General features: G+C 41.4%; 1 protein-coding gene across 1 annotated transcript in view; it reads right to left on the reverse strand.

Moving 5' to 3' along the window:
* The window catches only part of SLC7A2 (solute carrier family 7 member 2), a 70,498-nt gene extending 58,188 nt beyond the window's left edge, over positions 1-12,310 (reverse strand). Inside the window, exon 1 of the mRNA XM_082863810.1 lies at positions 12,204-12,310. The gene's annotated coding sequence lies outside the window, so the exon portion shown is untranslated. The remainder of the gene's footprint in view (positions 1-12,203) is intronic.
* Between the last annotated feature and the right edge of the window lie 8,088 nt (positions 12,311-20,398).

Here is a 20,398-nt window from a genome sequence, read left to right on the forward strand (position 1 = left end):
ACGGTATTTTAAAATGGATTGCTCTCTGGTTCACAGTTCCCAACCATTCCTTACTATTTTGCACTAACCTGTTTCACTCATTTGTATCACATGCCTGTACCCAGGGAATTGGGAGCAAATCAACAGGAGACTCTGTGAGGTAAAGGAAGCCTCATGAATGTGCTCAGCTACTTTGCTCCCAAGCAATCCTGTAAGGGCAGAGCATGGACTCTTACAGGGAAGAATCAAGATTATTACGTGCCTTTGATATTTACATGCTGTTTGTGGGTTGAGAGAAGCCCAGGATTTTCCTTTTTGACCTACACTGTTACATAGACGTTTGGGGGATTAAGAAATTAAGGACAAAATGCTGATTGTTTTCTTCAGTTATAGATAGTCTCAACATTTTGTTTTTAAATATGAAAATATTATTATTTATGATACTAGTTAGGAAAATTTGACTCTCCTGCAGCTATGTCTGCACATGTACAATCTCCAGCTCACTCTTACATAGTACACATGCCTATGAGGAATGGTTAGGCATGGTTCTGCTTAAAATGAAATGTATAGGCTTCTTCTGAGCCTAGAATCTCATGATTTATTAAACTAGCAATGCATGTATTATGCCTTTAAAGACATGGAAAATCCAATTCAGAAAATAATTGCAGTAGAAGTTCTGTTGACAAGAATACTAGAGAAACATTACTTTCTCTGCCTTAAAACATTATTCTAGGGCTTCACTGGTGGCGCAGTGGTAGAGAGTCTGCCTGCCAATGCCGGGGACATGGGTTCGTGTCCTGGTCCGGGAAGATCCCACATGCCGTGAAGCGGCTGGGCCCGTGAGCCATGGCCGCTGAGCCTGCACGTCTGGAGCCTGTGCTCTGCAACGGGAGAGGCCACAACAGCGAGAGGCCCGTGTACCACAAAAAACAAACAAATATCATTCTACATACATCATTTTGGGGAGGGCAAAAAAATAAAGATTTTTGCATTCTTTTTTCCCCTTTTATTTCACTCAACAGAAATTATACTTAGTTCAATAAAATGAGCACCTTTCTTCCAATTCTTGAAAACAGTCTGAATTCTGATTCATGCATACAAAATTAGAAGTGAAATTATATAGCTCCACTTTACTAATTTCTCTGGTCTAATATGTAATGAATTAAAATTGTATGTGATGAAGTAAAGCCCCATTCCTAAAACAAAAGACTCTTGAACTTTCAATCACCATTGGTACCAACTACTAAGCTGCTACCTGCACTGCTCACTAGTCAAGTTACCTCCACTTCGGTAATACCATCCTGCCCACCTTAGGCCACCATCATGTACACATTTCCCACCACACACAAGCATCGACCAACAACTATGAACAGGCCGGTGATGGTGAATCAATAGAAAGTCAAATATTGGATTGCAACTCTACTAAATTCTTTCAAAATTGGGATTAGCAAAATGATGTGGGTTCTTGAAACTTTAAGGCTTAAAATCCTTATAAAAATTAATTTACTACCAGTTCTAGTAGTTCAATGAGATAAACAGTTCCTTATGCTTTCAAAGTCACTGGAACAATTTTTTTGCAAGCAGCTCATGGAACATACCCAGCATTAGCAATGCAGTTAAGAATAGAAAAATACTTTAATTCACCAGAATAACTTTTAAAATGATAATACTAGGCTGTTTGTCCTTCACATTTCTTTCTTACTCTGTAGCAAAAAAGATCAGAATAATGTAAATATGCTATTCATTATTCAGAAAGTTCATGTGATCCATTTCAGTGAGATAAAATGCACCATCAACAGAAATTTTATGCAAAGTCTGTTCTTTTTTTGTTTGGTTCACTGAACTAAGTGCAAACCATCTGTTAGCTATGATAATCAGAAAAAGCAAAAATTCAAACAGGTTTTTTTTTGAAAGATAGCACAACAGCACTCCAAACAGAACTTGTTTAAAAGCACCACTTACGAGGTATAAATCCTAATGACTTTAGATGGCTTAGAATCCATGTGTAAAGTCTTTTTATTTTTAGGTTAAGATTACATTTTTCCATTTTGGGGGCTAAAATATGCTATTTAATAAAAACTGTTCACATCACGAGCTTGTCGCTATTACTAAAATGTCTTATTCAAATATGTTAATTTCCAAGAAATTTTAAAATGAAAAACTTTCAAGTTAAAATTGCCTTTTGATTCCCACTTATAAAATTCCTACCACCTAAGTAGTGTATTATAGTGATTAGGATTTGCTTTTACACAAACGGAATGGCCTGGTATAAATGAGCGCTTTTGCTAAGTCAAAAAGCTTGAAATCACGTCTTCACTCTGCTCCTGGCTGTCCTGACCTCAGATGAGTTACAACTCTTAAGATCTCACTTTCTTAACTGTTAAAAGAGAGCTCTAAAATGTCATTCTCAGGAGGCTACTTCCTTTACAAACCTGCCTAGCACCGTGCTTGGTACACTTAGAGCCAAGAACTCAGGAACTGTCCATGACCACGGGGGCTGGAGGTGAAAGCTTCCAAACTTGAGAAACTGCCCACAAGACAGCTTTCGGTGTATTGTTAAGTTTAGGGAATGGAATACAAAACCTGCCGGCACGACAGTGTGTCACCATCCTTACAACGGTAGAACCAAACTTCCAGGATGCAGTGCCTTATTCATGTACTATCATCTAATGAAAAAATGATTTTGTTTTAAAGGTGGAACTCTAAGTTTCAGGAGAGTTTACAACAGGCACGTTTTCGAAGCTCTAGTACTACAAATTTTATCAACACCCGCTGTTGTTTCTCCACGGCCTGTAAATGCGCTTTGTGCTATTTTCTTGATGAATGCTGCACACAGATCCGACTCCACCTACACAACCACCATGTCACAAATGTAATGCATGTAAAAGAGGGCCTTTTTGCAACAAAACCTTACAGATCTTAACCACTTACCAAACAAGTTTGGCAATGGATAAGAATTTCAGTAGAGAAACCAACTTAAAAATTCTTCACTCTGCTTTGCTATTATTCATTAGGCATGCTATTAAACAAACATGACAAGTAAAAGGAAAAGCTTTCAGTTAGTTATTTTATTTTTTTGTAGTACGTGGGCCTCTCACTGTTGTGGCCTCTCCCGTTGCGGAGCACAGGCTCCGGACGCGCAGTTTCAGCGGCCATGGCTCACGGGCCCAGCCGCTCTGCGGCATGTGGGATCTTCCCAGACCAGGGCATGAACCCGTGTCCCCTGCATTGGCAGGCGGACTCCCAACCACTGCGCCACCAGGGAAGCCTTCAGTTAGTTATTTTATACTTTGAAAACTGACAAGGCTCTGCGGTGATGCTTACATCTTTATTATGACCTCTTTAGTTCTATTAAACTATAAGTTTATTACATTTCAGAGATTGCTACAAGAAGATCCATGTCAGACTGACATTGAGCCATAAGGTTGGATTTCTAATGTCACTCGAAAGGTATTCCAATTTTAGATAAGAAAAGAGAGCACTGATTATTCTTATCCATTCTTTCTTCTTCTTCCCATTTGTGTATACTTCCCATTGTGTATACATACTCAATGATCTCAGTTTAACTTAGAATCAAATTTATTTCCTGGTCCACAGGTAGACATAGACATCTGTGAATCTCAGAATTTGGAGGAAAGAATTCTGAGAATTTTGGAGGAATTTGATGCTGGTGACAATTAAAGTCCAAAGTATCCCTTCAAGGCCAGGGAACTGCTTCCACCATGGCACAAACGGGAATGGTCATCACTGCGTCATTGTCCAGGCTCTTTAACTCGGAGCACCCCACTGCCCCACCCGCCTCTGAACCCATCCTCAGCTCGTCCTCGGAGGCCACAAGCAATGTTATATCAACAAGGGGAAAGGACGTATGACCGGGACGGCCCCATCCTGCCCCAAAGTGTTCTCTCCTAAGACAGTTTTCCCACAGGTTGAAATGGCTTCTGAGTTGCAGGGTTCTTTCTTATTCTGGGCTCCAGAGACCCTAGGTGTCCACTGATTGGAATTCAGGGATTCTTGAACTCCCATGGGGTAGGGGCATTTTACATGCATATGTGTGGTTCTTCTTTCTTCTACTGAAGTATAGACATTATTAGAATCAAAAGAATTTGACATCTTTGATATCTTTGTATATCAAAGAATTCTCAGTACTACAGGACTTATACCAAAGAACTGTTAAGTGCCATTAGTTCAAATACAGTTGATCAAAACTGTATGAAACATGTCATGAAGCCTTTCGTTAGAAAAGACATATGTCAATGTAATCTTTTCTTTTTCAACCTGAATCTCTTTAGTTCTCCCACCTGATTCACTTGTCCAGTCTTTTAGGAGGTACACAGTTACATTTCACAGACTGCTTAAACAGCATGGACCTCATGTTGTAAACATTAATATGATTCTACGAAAAAGAATATGACCTTGAATTTCTGCTCCAAATGTGTCTATGTAAATTCATAGTATAGGTTAAAAAGCCAAAGAGAGAAAACTATTCACTCTGAACACCATGAAGCTCCATAGAGACTAAAGTGGGAGCTCCACCGGCCTCTCTCATTCACCTCTTCAGACACATGTTCACACGGCACGGAGCAGGTGCTCAATACTTACTCCAAGTGCTGAGACGCACTAAAAACTCAGCAGTGCCCTTTAATTTCAAAGGGATGAAAAAACTGAACTCTCAGTAAGTTTTACACTTGGATGAAGGTTGTTAGTCCTTCTGTCAACTCCTTCCTGAAAGTCCAGATCGCTGCAAAATGTCAAAAACTAAAAGCTGAAACAGCAATTTCACTTCGCCTGATTAATCATAGTCAATTTGACTTCGTTTTCTAGCATGGGCTGCCTTGGAACAAAGGTAAATTCCTAATGTCGCCAAAACACTCCAGAATGTTATTAAGCCCTTAGGATGGAGTGTCAAAGCTCACCCCAGGCTCCTTCTAAGTCTCACGAAAATATCTCCCAAACAATTGCTCAGATTACAACGGAATTAAATAAACCACTTAAATCTTTGTGTTGGATTGAAATACAAGTATAAAATTGTGTTGTTTAATATGATAATTAAAGCACATAAAAAATCTATACAGAGTAGCCTGAATTTTTTTGGACACAGGCTTTTCCCAGAGGAATTCATGTCCAAGTTGATACAAACTACAAGGAAGTTTTCATTTGGATTTTTATCAGGACAAGCACCTAAGCAAATTGCAAATATCCTGTGTACTATGAGCCCCATTGAAAAATAATAAGTATCCTTTGCTTCAAGATACCAGGAATGGGGCTTCCCTGGTGGCGCAGTGGTTGAGAGTCCGCCTGCCGATGTAGGGGACATGGTTTGTGCTCCGGTCCGGGAAGATCCCACATGCCACAGAGCGGCTGGGCCCGTGAGCTATGGCCGCTGAGCCTGCGCGTCCGCAGCCTGTGCTCTGCAACGGGAGAGGCCACAACAGTGAGAGGCCTGTGTACCGCAAAAAAAAGAAAAAAAGATACCAGGAATGTTATGGAAGTGAATATAAAGGAATTTTAGGAGGAAAAAAAATCACTGTCTAAAGAAAGCTGTCCTTCTGAACGAAAGGAAAATTTCATTCAGTACAGATGTTCTCTACTTGAAGGAAAAACACAAAGGAGACATTTGTGAAAATTTTATTTACTAATTTATTTAGGGGAAATTTAAATTTTTATTTATTCATATATCATTTTAAAATCATAATACAGTGAATATCCACCCACCACCCAACCCAAGAATCTAAAATGGGTAATATTTATTGGCCATACATGAGCCAATAATGGCATGACAAAGTGTACTGCAAACAAAGAATTATGATTAAAGGAATTCTGAGCATCTGAGGTCCATTAAACAAAAACCCTATGAAGTGATTTTTACCTAGTAGAAATGGATTCACCCCAGGAGTCCTTTAAATAAAGATTTGCCTATTACACTGAGAATGTAAATCAATTCCCTGTTCCCCCCCACACACACCACCTCTTGGGAACAATTATCAGATTTTTTTTTTAAAAGGTACATTCACGAGAGCCTGAAACCTGGAAGGTGAAGCAGTGGTACCCAGTTGCACGTCTTCATTAAAAACCCTCCTTGTACAATAGAAGAGCTATGTTGAATATGACAGTAAATATATTTTTGGTTAAATAATTTATTTTAGAACATTTTTTTCTTCTTCTAGGTCAATGGTAGGAACTGAACCGAATGTGTTTCCTTCTAACAAAAGAACTTTCCCCTCTCTAACAAGTAATAGAAAAGTATCTCTTCAGCAACCAGCATTTTTTTTATCAGTCCTTTGTCCATTCTAAACTGAAAGCCAAGACTGGAACCAACACTAACTGTAGCTGGGGACTGCTTTCCTGGATTTCAGAGGGACTCCTGCAGGAGAAGCAAAAGTGGGAGGGATGGCTGAAGACCTCTTACGATTTTTACATTCCTGACAAGGCCCCTTCTGGGTTTTAAACACACTAAGTTTGTATAAATGCACTAAACTTAACCAACATAACACTCAACTGTCAGAGTGAGAAGTTAAGATAATCTCATGTTCTTAATTTGACTGCACTTTTGGAATGACTTTATTCTTCAAATTTTCCACCTAAAATATAATCTCCTAATGTGTTTTAACTTTCCTCTAAGACCTTTCAGAATAGTTTGAATTCTCAGTTAAACATCATAATTTTCTTGAGTGTCAGGGTAATAAATGACAGACAGTTCTGCCAAATGATTAATAAGTATTATTGCCCCCTCCCAAATGCAAATTTTTGTGAATAAATGCTCAGCCAGAACTCAAGTCTAAGTGACCCAAGTTTCACCAAAGAGCAACTGGAGGAGGAAGAATGATAGTGGTTTTAACACCAATAATAGTAACTGTAATGGTGGTGACAACAGTACCTTAAATTGATGGAGCATTTAGTCTATGTCAGGAACACAACACACATTATAAAAAAGAGAAGTTTAGGGCTTCCCTGGTGGCGCAGTGGTTGGGAGTCCGCCTGCCGATGCAGGGGACACGGGTTCGTGCCCCGGTTCGGGAAGATCCCACATGCCGCGGAGCGGCTGGGCTTGTGAGCCATGGCCGCTGAGCCTGTGCGTCCGGAGCCTGTGCTCCGCAATGGGAGAGGCCACAACAGTGAGAGGCCTGTGTACCGCAAAAAAAAAAAAGTTTAGAACACACTGTTACTTCTCCTTCTGATACCTTCAGCTTTGTGTATGGCTCAATCAAATGGCAGCTTTATCATTCTCTTCCTACTGTGCGTGTACTCGTTAACTCCTTCACTGGTGGTCAAAGCCCACAGAGACAAAGTCATTGATTTATTCTTCGCTTCTCTACAGACTCTCGATCTGGGCTGTATATATTTATAACACATATTCATCCAAAATGGATTAGCTAACCTCCGATCATGGAAGACTCCAAATGGATCATCTCCTAGGATATTCTTAGAATCAAAGTCATATTTCCTATTCCAAGGGAATCCCAATGTATCAAAACAGTGTTTCAGTAATTTGTTTGTACATACAATTGCTAAAAACTATGATTTCGCATGCTAGTTTCACAAAAATCAAATTCAGCTGTTTCCACCAAATGGATGCTTTTTTTTTTTTTTTTTTTTTTAAGAAACCAGCAGGATGAATGGGGGCTGGTGAGGGAGAAAATCCAAAGGATACAGATACTTTGGAAAAATACAATTTGCATGTGATACAGAGATGACTTCCCACCCCACCACTCAAATATATTTCAAATTCTAGAGATTTTAGTGTGATTTTTTTAAAGTAGAAATCGAATTGCATTCTGAAAAATCTTCCCCGAGTTCACATTGAGGAAGTAAACAAATAAGGCTGAACATGCAAAGAGAACCAATTTTTTCCTTACGGTTCAATATATGATGACTGTTAATTCCACTAGTGACTATCACCATTATCATCGTTTACCAGATGACAGCTGGATATCCAGAGCCAAGTGAAGAAAAGAGCCTAACCCGTCAACTTTTATCTTCTAATTATCTAGATAATTATTATCTAATTTTATCTAATTCCAACTCAGATAACATCTCCCTGCCCACAAAGGAGTAGAATGAATAAAAAGTGAGCTTGAAGGTTTATGTTAAACTTGACTTTTTGAAAAGACAAGCATCTGTTTTTAAATGGAAAGATCCATTAAAATCAAAAACAAGATGGGCAACAGTAGAAGCATAAAATGAGAGCATCTTAATTACAGTTTTGTTCAGCATCCCTGGCGACATCAAGCTCTATCCACGGTGATCACTAGGTCTCCACTGGAAGGAAGTGGGCTTTGATGGCATAAACAGCATTGTATTAGGTATGACTGTATGAAGACTTAAAAGCCTTTGATGAAACCAGAGTGGGCGATGGAAAGAAAAGAATTTTCCCCACAACTGTGGGAAAAACTAGCAAGAATCAACAAGGAACATAAAAATTCTTTGTTGTGTATTGTTCATAAAATATTCCAAAAATGAATATAACATAGTCAGGGCTTTTTTTTTTTTTTTAAACTCCTAGAAGAAAGGTTATGAAATGTTCTTATCTCATCCACCTCACTGCCGAATCCCAGATGATACAAGTTCTGAACAGAGGCGCTAGTTAGTATGCAGTACTAGAATAGGTGTGAACGTATGGGTTTTATTTTTGTATTTTTTATTTTATTTTTGTAGTGGGATAAGGAGAAGGCATAAAATTAAATACATGACATTTGCAGTACTAAGTCATCACATAGGACACCCAGCTGATGTTTCAATCTTGGATGTAAGAAACTTCAAGATTTTCAACAAACCATTCATGTTTGTACACACCCAGAAAAACCAAGAACCACAGACTTTTCGGAGGAGAGATATTGGAAGTAAAAGTCTAAATATGAATAGAAGAGATGTGACCCACATATTCAAATCCAGACTTTTAAACAAAAACCACATTAACTCAAATCTTAAGTCAACACTAATTGTACTTACCAATGAGAAGGTTAACAATGGCAGCAGAGGCCATTCTCAGAAACATTTAAGGTTTAAAAGAGTCCACAAGCACTTGAAAAATAATAGCATACTGCTTGTTTCCACAGATTAATATATAACAGTTATTTTTACTAAATTGGACAAAAAAAATTAGTAGGTAAATCATGCTCTGATTATCTTAACTCAGCTAGTTAGAGCCTGATCAACTAGTTAGTCTGGTGGAAATGAACCCCCAGTTGTTGCTTTGGTTTTGTCCATAGCATCTACAACATTTCCACAGACACCACTTCTTAGAAAATAGCCAGAAATGCAATGAAAGGAAAATATAAGAGTCAGGACAAATTTGTTACTACCAGTAAAACAGAAATGCCAAAGCACATGTGCTTTTGACGATGGAACAGAAAGTAACATCATCTTCACATTTCAGAGAATGTGTTCCTTGTTTGCTTCCTGCTGTAGAGAGTACTGAAGTCATCTGTTTATAGGTGTTGTTACTTTACATAAAATTACAACAAAATAAATAACTACTCTTAAAATCCATCAATGGAGGGTTTCCGGAATATAAAAATAATTGTAGAATCTCTCCAAAATTGGAGCTGCACACTACTTTTCGATGTCTAATGCTGAGTACAGAGTAGGGACTCAGTACTTTCCAATGAAGGAATATACCTTTGAAGACAGACATACACCCTTTCTTAAAGTATTAAAATCAGTGGCCTTCACTCAACAATAAGGAGCACATGTTATGTGCCAGACATTGTATAAGCCTGTAGAATGAAAAGCTATTAAAACAGAAAACAATGAAAAGAACAATATCATTATTTTTTTTTCTTATCCAGGCTATATTTACATGGTTTTGAATATTCAGATAAAGGTGTAGGAATAAGTTAACCACTTAAGTCCTCAAAATCATTTAGACAAGAGGTATCATGTAACTGAAATCTTAGTTAACTGAGCTTTTCAGTGTTCAGTTGGGTGACAAAACATCCAAATGGGCACATGTTACTAAGTATGTGAATATTCAGAAATATACTCAACTGAAAATGTTGCTTTTGTTCTAAATGTCTGACATGCAGTAAGTCTACAAGAAGCCAGTCCATGAAATTGATGTGTTCATATCCTGTTTGGGGAAATAATAAAACAAACAGCAACCTACCGGTATCTTCAAGGTTCTGTTTTGAAAGTTGGTCACTGAAGGGCATCAAAATAAAACAAGCAGATGGCTCTGAACACTTAAAAAATACACACATGTATAGAGAGACAGATATGGATATATGGAGCAGCAAGCAAATATAACAAAACAGAAGGGAAGACAGAAACTAAGCTAAATAGAGAAATCACAAAGAAAAACTATGAGGGAGAGTCCATTCGAAAAAGTAGGGCCAAAAAAGAGAAGAAATGGCCACAGACAAGGCTCCAGGTCTGGCCAGAAGAGCCAGGAGAACCAATGATAAATTACGCAAGGCAGCCTGAGAAGAGAACAAGGTAGGCCACCTAGAAAGGAGACTAGGCACCTCCACTCTGAGAAGGTGAGCAGGTTTGCAGTAGAAAGCAAGAAACATGAACTTTAAAATCCTTCGGACACATATGTCCCAATGACAAAAACATATGAGTGTACAAGACGAAAAACTCCAGAGTATTTTCAGACTTTTAAAACTCCAACAGGTACCATGTCTTCCCTTCCAGCCTCTAAATCCAGGGATAATGATTAGAGACTTTGGAATCAAAAGGGCTTTAGTAACAGGTTAAGCTAAACGAGGCCAAGGATTCTGTGAATTGAATCCTTGCAGATACCATGCAGAGTTTTACTCTGGTTTCCAAGGCCACGGCACACCCAAAAAGACTAAGTAAGGTAAATGACATTCCCCTAATCAAGGCACAGTGCAGAAACCAAATGAGGGGCAAGGGAGGAAACCTGAAAACTCCTAATAAATAATGTGGCTTCCAGAGTCATCCAGAGTAGCTAACTAGCAGCTTTTCAGGGAGAAATAAAAATGCATATGTTCTATTTCACTGAGAAATCATTCCATGTCCAGCTTTAGTGAGATTAAAAGAAAAAAAGGATTTAATATTACAAAAAGGAAAAGGCAACCATAAACATATAATTAGTATATTCTTACCCTGTACATCTTCTAGAAGAAGATCACAAGCACAAATGTTTGCAATTTCCTGAGGAAATAATTATTATTAATGCTGAGGGGGAAGAGAAGTGACAGAGGTTCTAAAGACTGCCTAGGGCAAGAGTAAAAAAGCATCAAGTGGGAAGCCACAGACACACTGACTTCGTATCTCAAGTCCCGCCGGGATTCAGATAGCTCTACTTGAATAAAATCTGACGATATCCCCTAGTTAAAAGGATGAGTGTTTCTGTAGAAACGACTAGATAAATCTTATCCCCAGTCTAAAAACTGCTTTTTTAGGCAGTTCTGCATAAATATTTGAGAGTTTGAATATTTGAACATTTTTACTCCTGAAATCTGGGTACTGTTTGCACTTCAAAAGACTTATATAACTCTGTGAGCGGATTTCTTTTCCATATCTTTAAGATACAATCTCTGAAAATGTTAGTCCTTGGATTGGATATACGCATACCCAGAACTTGCAAAGCTCTCCGGAGGAACGGGTACTCTGGGGTTGACCGGCAGAGTTCCTAAACGTCAAGAATGGTATTTGGAGTTCAAGGTTGAAGGCGGCATGAAATAGGCTTAAAAGAGTATAGCCCATCTCAAAAGGGTTTAAAACTGCACCCCATTACTTAAAAAATACCCCAAACAGACAGCACGACGAGGCATTTTACCTGTCCTACCAGTCCCGGGCAGGTCGGGGTGTGAAAAGACTTCCAGAGCTCCGAGCGGTGTCCTATATGTAACCCAAGAGCCTCAAGCGAGCGGCAGGCGACTTCGGGGACCCGCCAGTGCGCAGGGCGGGGTGGGGAGGCCCGGCCGGTCCTCCCGCACGAGGGTGCCCAGGGCCCCTCGGGACCAGGGCGGCCAAAGGGAACCGCGGCGTCGCCGTGCCAGGCCGCCTACCGGCCCCCACGACCCGCACGGCGGCCGCGGATCCCGACGCCCTGGGGGCCGCACGGGGCGAGGCGAAGCCCGGAGCGCGGCCCCGGGACTCTCCGTCTCCGAAGGGCCGGAGTGCGGCCTCCGGGCAGCTGCGCGCAGCTGGACGCGGCCCCGGGCGCCTCCGCCCCAGCCCTATCCCTCCGGCTCGGCGCCCAGGCCGCCCCTCGCCTGCGGCCCCTCCGCGCCGCCCGACCCTCGGAAACTTACTGGGGCAGCGCGAGGGCCGCGACGAGGGGCCGGGGATGGGCGAGTGGCAGGAGAGTGTCGGGGCTCGCGGCTCGGGGAGGCTGCTGGAGCGGCCGCCGCCTCGCTGGTCCGCGCCGAGACTAGCGCCGGGGCCGCCGCGCTGCAGAAGGCGGGCTGGGCAGGTGGGCGCAGCTTGTGTAGCCGCGCCGGGGGCGGGGCCTGGCCGGGGGGCACCGCCTCCCCCTCCCCCTTCCTCCGCCTCCAGCCCCGGCGCTCGCCGACCCCCCACCCGAGCCCGCCTCCCGCCCCGACAGTCCAGGCCACGCTGCCAGCCCTCGGGGTAGGAGGGTCGGGCTGCAGCGCCGCGGAGTCTGTCTACGGCCCGGTGCACTTGGCCGTGCGCTCGGCCGGGGCTAGGCCCGTGGGCGCCGGCGGGCGGGGAGGCCGAGCTCTGCCGGGCGGCGAATTCTTGCTCTCCCTGGAGGTCCCAGCCTCAGGCGCATCTCCGAGACTGCTTCTAAGTAGAGTTCCTCTAAGTGGGATTTTTGTCCCCGATTTATTTTTTATTCTGAGAAGAATTTGCAAGTAAGAAAGTAATGATAATAAAATATGTCAAGGACCGTAATAAATAGAACCCAGATGGGCGTGCTTTGTCAAATAGTACTACTTCACCAGTAAAAACCATAAACCGTTTATTACAATGTTTAGTTGCTAGTTTGAAAATCCCGGTAATGTGAATAGGTAGTCCTGATGATTTAGGGCTGGGCTTATAAGAAAGTGACATTTGCTGTTTCTGAGAGAGTAGTAAGAGTTACATGACCAAGGTTTCTCATGCTGTGCTGTTGTTTACTTTAGGGGTCTCTGATAAGATTAAAGACACAATATGAAACTGTTCATTTTAATCCAAAAGGAGGCCAACGCTGGCACTGAATTGAACAGTGAGTATATATTATTGTTTTTGTTTGCTGGAAAGATCTACCTTATTTTGTTTAGTGTTGTGGTAAACATCTTTATTCATCTACCAGTAATGCTCTTCACTTTGGCAAAGCGCCAAATTCATATTGAAGAATTATATGTACATTTTTCATGTGATGTTCTAAATCATTCTTAACTTCTCTAAGACATGTGTTCCCAAGAGAATCTGATTAAAGATTTAGGGCTTCACTCCAGAAACTGGTCCATGTACAAAATCTCAATGACTATTTCAGAAGCCCATGTACCTCATGAAGCCATTAAGAACCCCATTAAAGAACTGGAAATCTAAATAGCAACATGGCTACAAGAGTATTATCTGTTCCAGTAAATGTCCTAAGTAATAGAGACACTGTTAATATAACTTACTTTTATAGTATAAAACGGATTCCTTATGCAAATAATTACTAATGACATTGAGGAAAATGATACGTATAGACTCTGACACCAAATTCATTCAGTCCCACAAAGGCTAAGAGGCATTGTACAGGGGGGTGAAGACTCAAGACTCAAGAGTATTTGTCTAATTTCTAAAGGTTAAGAACACAATCTAAATTCTTTTTTCTTTATAGAGATTGCTATTTTTTAATTTATGAGATTATTTCCCCTCATATTTTTATTTAAACATCGTGAAGGGACAGTCTGTTATTAGGTTGCAGAACAATGATTGGGGATAAACTTATCTATTTGACATTTAGAAACTGCCAATTTAGTCAAAATACCAATCTTTGAGTTTATCTAGTAATCTGCCCATCAGATTTTGGTACTTCCTGAAACAATACATGTGTCCGTGTGTGTGAATAATAAAAGCTATTTCATCTCTAAGCAAAAACGAACAAGTCCTTTCTAACAAGCACAATGTTTGATGAATATCTTGACACAGTAGAAGTTTTTTTTTTTTAATTAATTTATTTTATTTTTGTCTGCGTTGGGTCTTCGCTGCTGCGCGCGGGCTTTCTCTAGTTGCAGCGAGCAGGGGCTACTCTTCGTTGTGGTGCACGGGCTTCTCATTGCAGTGGCTTCTCGTTGTGGAGCACGGGCTCTAGGCACATGGGCTTCAGTAGTTGTGGCTCGTGGGCTCAGTAGTTGTGGCTCGCGGGCTCTAGAGCACAGGCTCAGTAGCTGTGGTGCACGTGCTTAGTTGCCCCACGGCATGTGGGATCTTCCTGGACCAGGGATGAACCAATGTCCCCGGCATTGGCAGGCGGATTCTTAACAACTGTGCCACCAAGAAAGTCCCACACTAAAAGTTTTGATTTATATATTCCTTTTCCTGTTTGCAATTATTTGTTATTATTTGTTATTATTTGTGAACCCCGTATCTCATCTTTGGTTATCTCTAAAATGTTAAAATGTATTTAGATGTAGAAAGAATAGAAGATCCACAGATCTAGTATGAGTCTTTAAGACTGACTCTGAGAGACAAAGGATATTAGAATAGAATATTTAGAAGTAAAATGTTTGACATAGACTAAGCTATTTTGACATCTTCATTTGCATTTCCTTTAGCACTACTCTATTCCTGCTACAGAAACAGAATTATTGTCTTCTCCCTATTTGATTAATCCTTTCATCCACCTCTGCCTCACCTGTGTGGAGTACTGTACAGTAATCACTTTTCATTTTCATCTGTCAAACTTCCTGCTTAGAAATGAAACAGAAAATCCAAGTTAGTCATTTTCAGCAGAAGGAGTAATCTAGGTTGTTGTCTTCCAAAGATTTCAGAAACATTTGTGCATGTCTGAACTCCTAAGGTTTTATGAAATTACAGGAAAGTTCAAGGGACTTTTGTAGCTCAATAAATTACACACCCTGTATCCTACACTTGCCAAACACAAGCCAGAGTAAGTCTCATATCCACAAATGAGGGATTTACTTTAACTATCAAGGCTGAATGAGTTGATTCTTATTAGTTCTAATTTTGACTCTATTATCCCCAAGCTATTTCAGCAAAGACAAAGCTAAAATCCACCAGTTTTTTTTAAATGGTTGGATACTAGATATTGAAGCTTGTTTTATAGTTGAATAAATAGGCTTGAAGGAGAAAAAAGTCTTGGATCAGAGTTCAGACCACTAGAGTTTCAAGTGCTTTCAGGCCACTGTTGTTCTCCATTTCCCTTTCAAAAACATGTAAAAAATTAAAGGTGATTTTCCACACATTCCATATTTACCCATCCCTTAAGATAAACAATAAAATATTGAAAAAAATACAATAAGCCCTTATAAGACAAATTATCTTTTAAATTTGTATTTTTCGACTTGTCTTTTAACAAAGACCAAATACTGGTTTCGCAATGGTTTTCAGTTCTGCACTGCTCTCCCTATGAATTTCCCTACATCCTGCCACTCAGCTAGTTTCTGGGTTTTCTTTACATTGGCCATTAATCAAGAATCGCCCAGAGCTCCACCCGTTCCGTGCTGGTCTCTGTTTCCTTCGGCCAGGATTCCTGCTGGGACTGTATCTGCTGAAAAAAGTCAGCCTTCTCAATCCAAACATCTTCAGTCAGCCTGTTGCTCTAAGGACTGAAAACCAGGGAGGGGGTCAGGAGAGAGCTCAGCTGATGTAAATCCTTCTCTGTCCCTCCACCTTGTCAAAGGTTCTCACTGCTCCGGCGATGGCTTCCTAACCATGTCCAGTGGACTTTTCTCAGTTTTCAACTGCCTCAGATTCTCTCCGGCTTTCTATCCTTTTGTCTGGAAATTGTTTTCCCCCTTGGCTTTCGTGATCTCTTCATTTTCTTCCTACCATCCTGACAACTTTTTGTCCTCCTTGCTAACTATGGAATTCCTAAGAATAAATTCTTGAATCATTTTATCTTCATCCACCTTCACAATCTTAGCTGTTATCCATCCCTAAGGCTCAGCCAACTTGATGGCATCTCTCCCAAAAGCTACTTTGTTAGACCTTGTCTTTGCTCCAAACTGTGTCTCTGGGGAGATAAACTTGCAAGTACTTGAAATTATATGATTGAAGAAAAATCCATCTCTTCCTTAGACTGATATCTCTCTCCAGCTTTCTTCTTACTATTTTTCTGGTACTCTTTAAGTTATACATTCTCCTGGTAATAACCTTAAATTGTTATTTACAGCTCTCTCCTTTACTTTTTTTTTTTTTTTTTTTTGCGGTACGCGGGCCTCTCACTGTTGTGGCCTCTCCCGTTGTGGAGCACAGGCTCCGGACGCGCAGGCTCAGCGGCCATGGCTCACGGGCCCAGCCGCTCCGCGGCATGTGGGATCTTCCCGGACCGGGGCACGAACCCGTGTCCCCTGCATCGGCAGGCGGACTCTCAACCACTGCCACCAGGGAAGCCCTCCTTTACTTTTTTTTATGTTCCATCAGTCACGAAGTGCTGCTACTCTTCCTCCGTTGATTCTGTATTACAGAAACAATTTTTTCTCTTGATTTCTAATCTCGGTCTCCCTAATCTCTATCCTGATCACGTTTTTTTTTTAACATCTTTATTGGAGTATAATTGCTTTACAATGGTGTGTTAGTTTCTGCCGTATAACAAAGTGAATCAGCTATACCTATACCTATATCCCCATATCCCCTCACTCTTACATCTCCCTCCCACCCACCCTCCTATCCCACCCCTCTAGGTAGTCACAGAGCACCGAGCTGATCTCCCTGTGCTATGCGGCTGCTTCCCACCAGCTATCTATTTTACATTTGGTAGCGTATATATGTCCATGTCACTCTCTCACTTCGTCCCAGCTTCCCCTTCCCCCTCCCCATGTCCTCAAGTCCATTCTCTACATCTGTGTCTTTTCTCCTGTCCTGCCCCTAGGTTCTTCAGAACCTTTTTCTTTTTTTTAGATTCCATATTATCCTTATCATGTTAAGACAAGTTACTGCAGTCTTCTCAACAACTCATGGTGTCTTCTCATCGATTATAGAATCAAACTAAACTCCTATCTTGTACAGACCCCATCAGTATATCTTCTTGACTTATCATGTGTCCAAGATGGTAGCCACTTGCCACGTGCACCTCTTGAGCACTTGATTCATGACTAACCTGAACTGAGATGTGCTGAAGAGTAAAATATACCCTGAATTTCAAAGACCATACAATCAAAGTCATGTAAAAATGGCTCACTAATAATTCTTTCACACGGATTACATGTTGAAGTAATGTTTGGGCTAGGCCATCTACATCATTGGAATTATTTTCACCTGTTTCTTTTGACTTCTTTTTCTATGTGACTGCTAGAGAATGTTAAGTTACAAACGTGGCTCACCTTGTATTTTACTGGACAGCGCTGCTTTAGACAATCAACAAGCCTGTCCTGGGCTAAGCAAGATGCAACAAATTTTTTAAAAAGCACGAATAATCCACCCCTTCACAACCCAGCTAGGGGGATGAGACATTGAAAATCAATTATTGACACCACCGGTAGGAAAACGCCAAACGACTGAAGAAGAAAATTAGCCCTGTGGAAGCTTAAAGGAGAGAAGTGGTCAGGAAGCCTTTCCTGAAGAAGTGGCATTTCAAAAGATCCTTGAAGGACAGATAGATTGCTTTTCTGAGCTGTGGAAGAAAGATAAAGCCATTCTGGGACACAGGAGGTGGGAAAGCACTGAGGAGGCTTGGGGTAAATGTGTGGACCATTGGCTGGGGTGAGTGCCATGCCCTGGAAGGGACTCAGGTCGACGCATCTCCTGTGCCTCTATGTGCCCAATCACCTCTAGGATGACCTCTTGCCTACTTTTCTCATCATTCTCTGTCCCATTGCTTCCTTCCAGGCTTTACCATACCCAGGACCTGAAGCTAGGATAAAAGTTACATGCATGTTGCCAGCCCTGCTTCTGACGAAGTTTCCAGAAAGCGTGCTCCAATGTATGCTCCCAGACAGTGGCACCGCATGGTGTTTTTGCTGAGGAAATGTTCTCCCGCACTGGGGAAACCTTTGAATGGAGGGTCCGACCCAAATAAAGAACAGAACTCAGTGTTTATTTAAATTGCCACCTATCTACGTTGGCCACCCATTCTGATTTGCCCAGGAGTGTTCCAGTTTTAGCACTAAAAGTCCCAGGACCCAGGAAACCCTTCAGTCCCAGGGAAACTGGGATGGTTGGTTCATTTTACTTACTCTGTCATGTTCCAGGTTCTGACTTTGTTTTTCCTTTTTAGTCACTACTGTGATTTCTAAGACAAAATGACAGATAGTACAATTGTGTTGAAAAAGAGTGTGGTTGCTTTCTCTGGTCACAGCAGTGCTGACTTGACAGCATTTTTTCTCAGCCTTGGTTTTGTGATGTCCTAGGAGGGGTCACAATTCTTCGTGTTAAATTCATTCAGCTTCCATTTTAAAAATACGTCACTGGATACACCCAATCAAATAGAAGGGGGATACTTCAGCTCCAAAAAGTGGGAATAGACAGAATCCTACCTGCAAGTAACCTTACCTCTTCATTGGAGCCTAATCATCCCCGTCAGTTCCCTGTTACTTCCTCCTGAGCTTCTTTCTGGGCCCTGGGAAGTCACGCTCCTCTTGTAAGTCCCATTCTTGTTTTCAAGGCCTGATAGCTAAAGGACGTCATCAATATGAAGAGAAAACACCTAGATGAGAAATTCGAGAAGCAGATGCAATTCCAAGTTCTGGCAGGAAAAGGCTTACCTGATTTAAGAAGTGTCCTCGTCCCAAAGGAATGAAGCAGCAATGGTGAATGGGTAGGTGAGAGGTTTGGACTTTTAAGATACTGACCTGAAACCTTTCAGATCATCTACACCATATATTCATAAAGCTTAGCCGCGGTAGAATCACTTACCCAAAAGTTCTTGCACAAGTCTGAAAAAATATCCAAATTCCCATTTCCACTTAGCAACCACCTCTTGCACGGTGCTGTGAATTCCAAGTTGCAAAACTTCGGTCTGAAAATGCTCATGTGGAAAATGTTACTATCTACCACCTTCCAGGGCTTCTGTGTAGCCTCATCAAAAAATTAAATACTTGGAGGTCAAACAATGAAAAGCAAATTAACCTCTGGTGGTGGGGGGAAGGGAGAGGGACAGTTGGTTCCTTGTTTAGCATGACTTTGATGTTTTACTGTCTGGCTTGGGCTCCATCCCTTAAAAGATCCATCCCTTAAAAAGCTCTATGAGTTGGTAACCTGTCCTTAAAGACCTCAGGGGATGAGAGCTTCAGAGAGTATACTTTTTTTTGTTTTTTTTTTTTTGTTTTTTTTGCTGTACGCTGGCCTCTCACTGCTGTGGCCTCTCCCCGTTGCAGAGCACAGGCTCCGGACGCGCAGGCTCAGCGGCCATGGCTCACGGGCCCAGCTGCCCCGCGGCATGCGGGATCTTCCCGGACCGGGGCACGAACCCGTGTCCCCTGCATCGGCAGGCGGACTCTCAACCACGGCGCCACCAGGAAAGCCCCAGAGAATATACTTTTAAAGCTCCCACCTCTTTTACTTTTATATTTGGATTGGCACGAATTGATACCTCTCAGCAAATTAAGCAGTCTTTTGTGCCTTTTGTATCCTAGACAGAGAGGCAGAGTCTGTTTTAATGACGAGCAGTCTGGTACGCCGAGTTTCTTCATACCAGTCAATGTTGGTTTACTCCGTCCCAGGGGGAACACCTGAGTTCTTCCTCGGTTACATAGAAGAGTTCAGAGTGCTGGCTCTCATGTGGCTTGTTCCCTAGTCTCTACTGTCAAATCTGACCGCACTAGAAACTGTGTGTATTTTCTCCAGAAGCTTTAGGGGAAATTGCGCTCTTGTGCTTTTGCATCTGGGGAGAGAGCTTGTACAGCCAGGCTAAACCTGAGAGGATCCTGGCCTAATTTGGAAGGCACTTCAGTTCTGCCTGGGTTTTCATTTTCATCTTTCCCAAAATTTAATTCTGGGGAAGAAATCATGAACTAAAAAGATATAATTACATACAGATGTGCAGTAAAAAACACAAACTAATCCTACTGGTTGCTAAGTTAGCTAAATGTATGATTTTGAGCAAAAAGTTCTCAACTGCATTTTTTTCACTTTCTTTTCCCTGTGAAGTGAGGATAATAATATTTCCTTTAACTTCTCCAAAAGATTGTGAGAGTGGTACACAGGTAAGCAAAAACACTGCGAACAAGTTAAGTCACTCATTAAGGTTTGGCATGGTTCATACCCCATCAGTCTAAAATTCAGTTCCAAATACAATTTCAAGTTAAAAATCTAACTCATTTCTCAGGCTATGCATGTAAACCACATAATGTAGCATTATCTTTAACATTACATTGAAACAAATAAAATA

The sequence above is a fragment of the Leucopleurus acutus genome (genome assembly GCF_964270905.1).
Source record: "Leucopleurus acutus genome assembly, chromosome: 21".
Classification (NCBI taxonomy): Eukaryota; Metazoa; Chordata; class Mammalia; order Artiodactyla; family Delphinidae; genus Leucopleurus; species Leucopleurus acutus.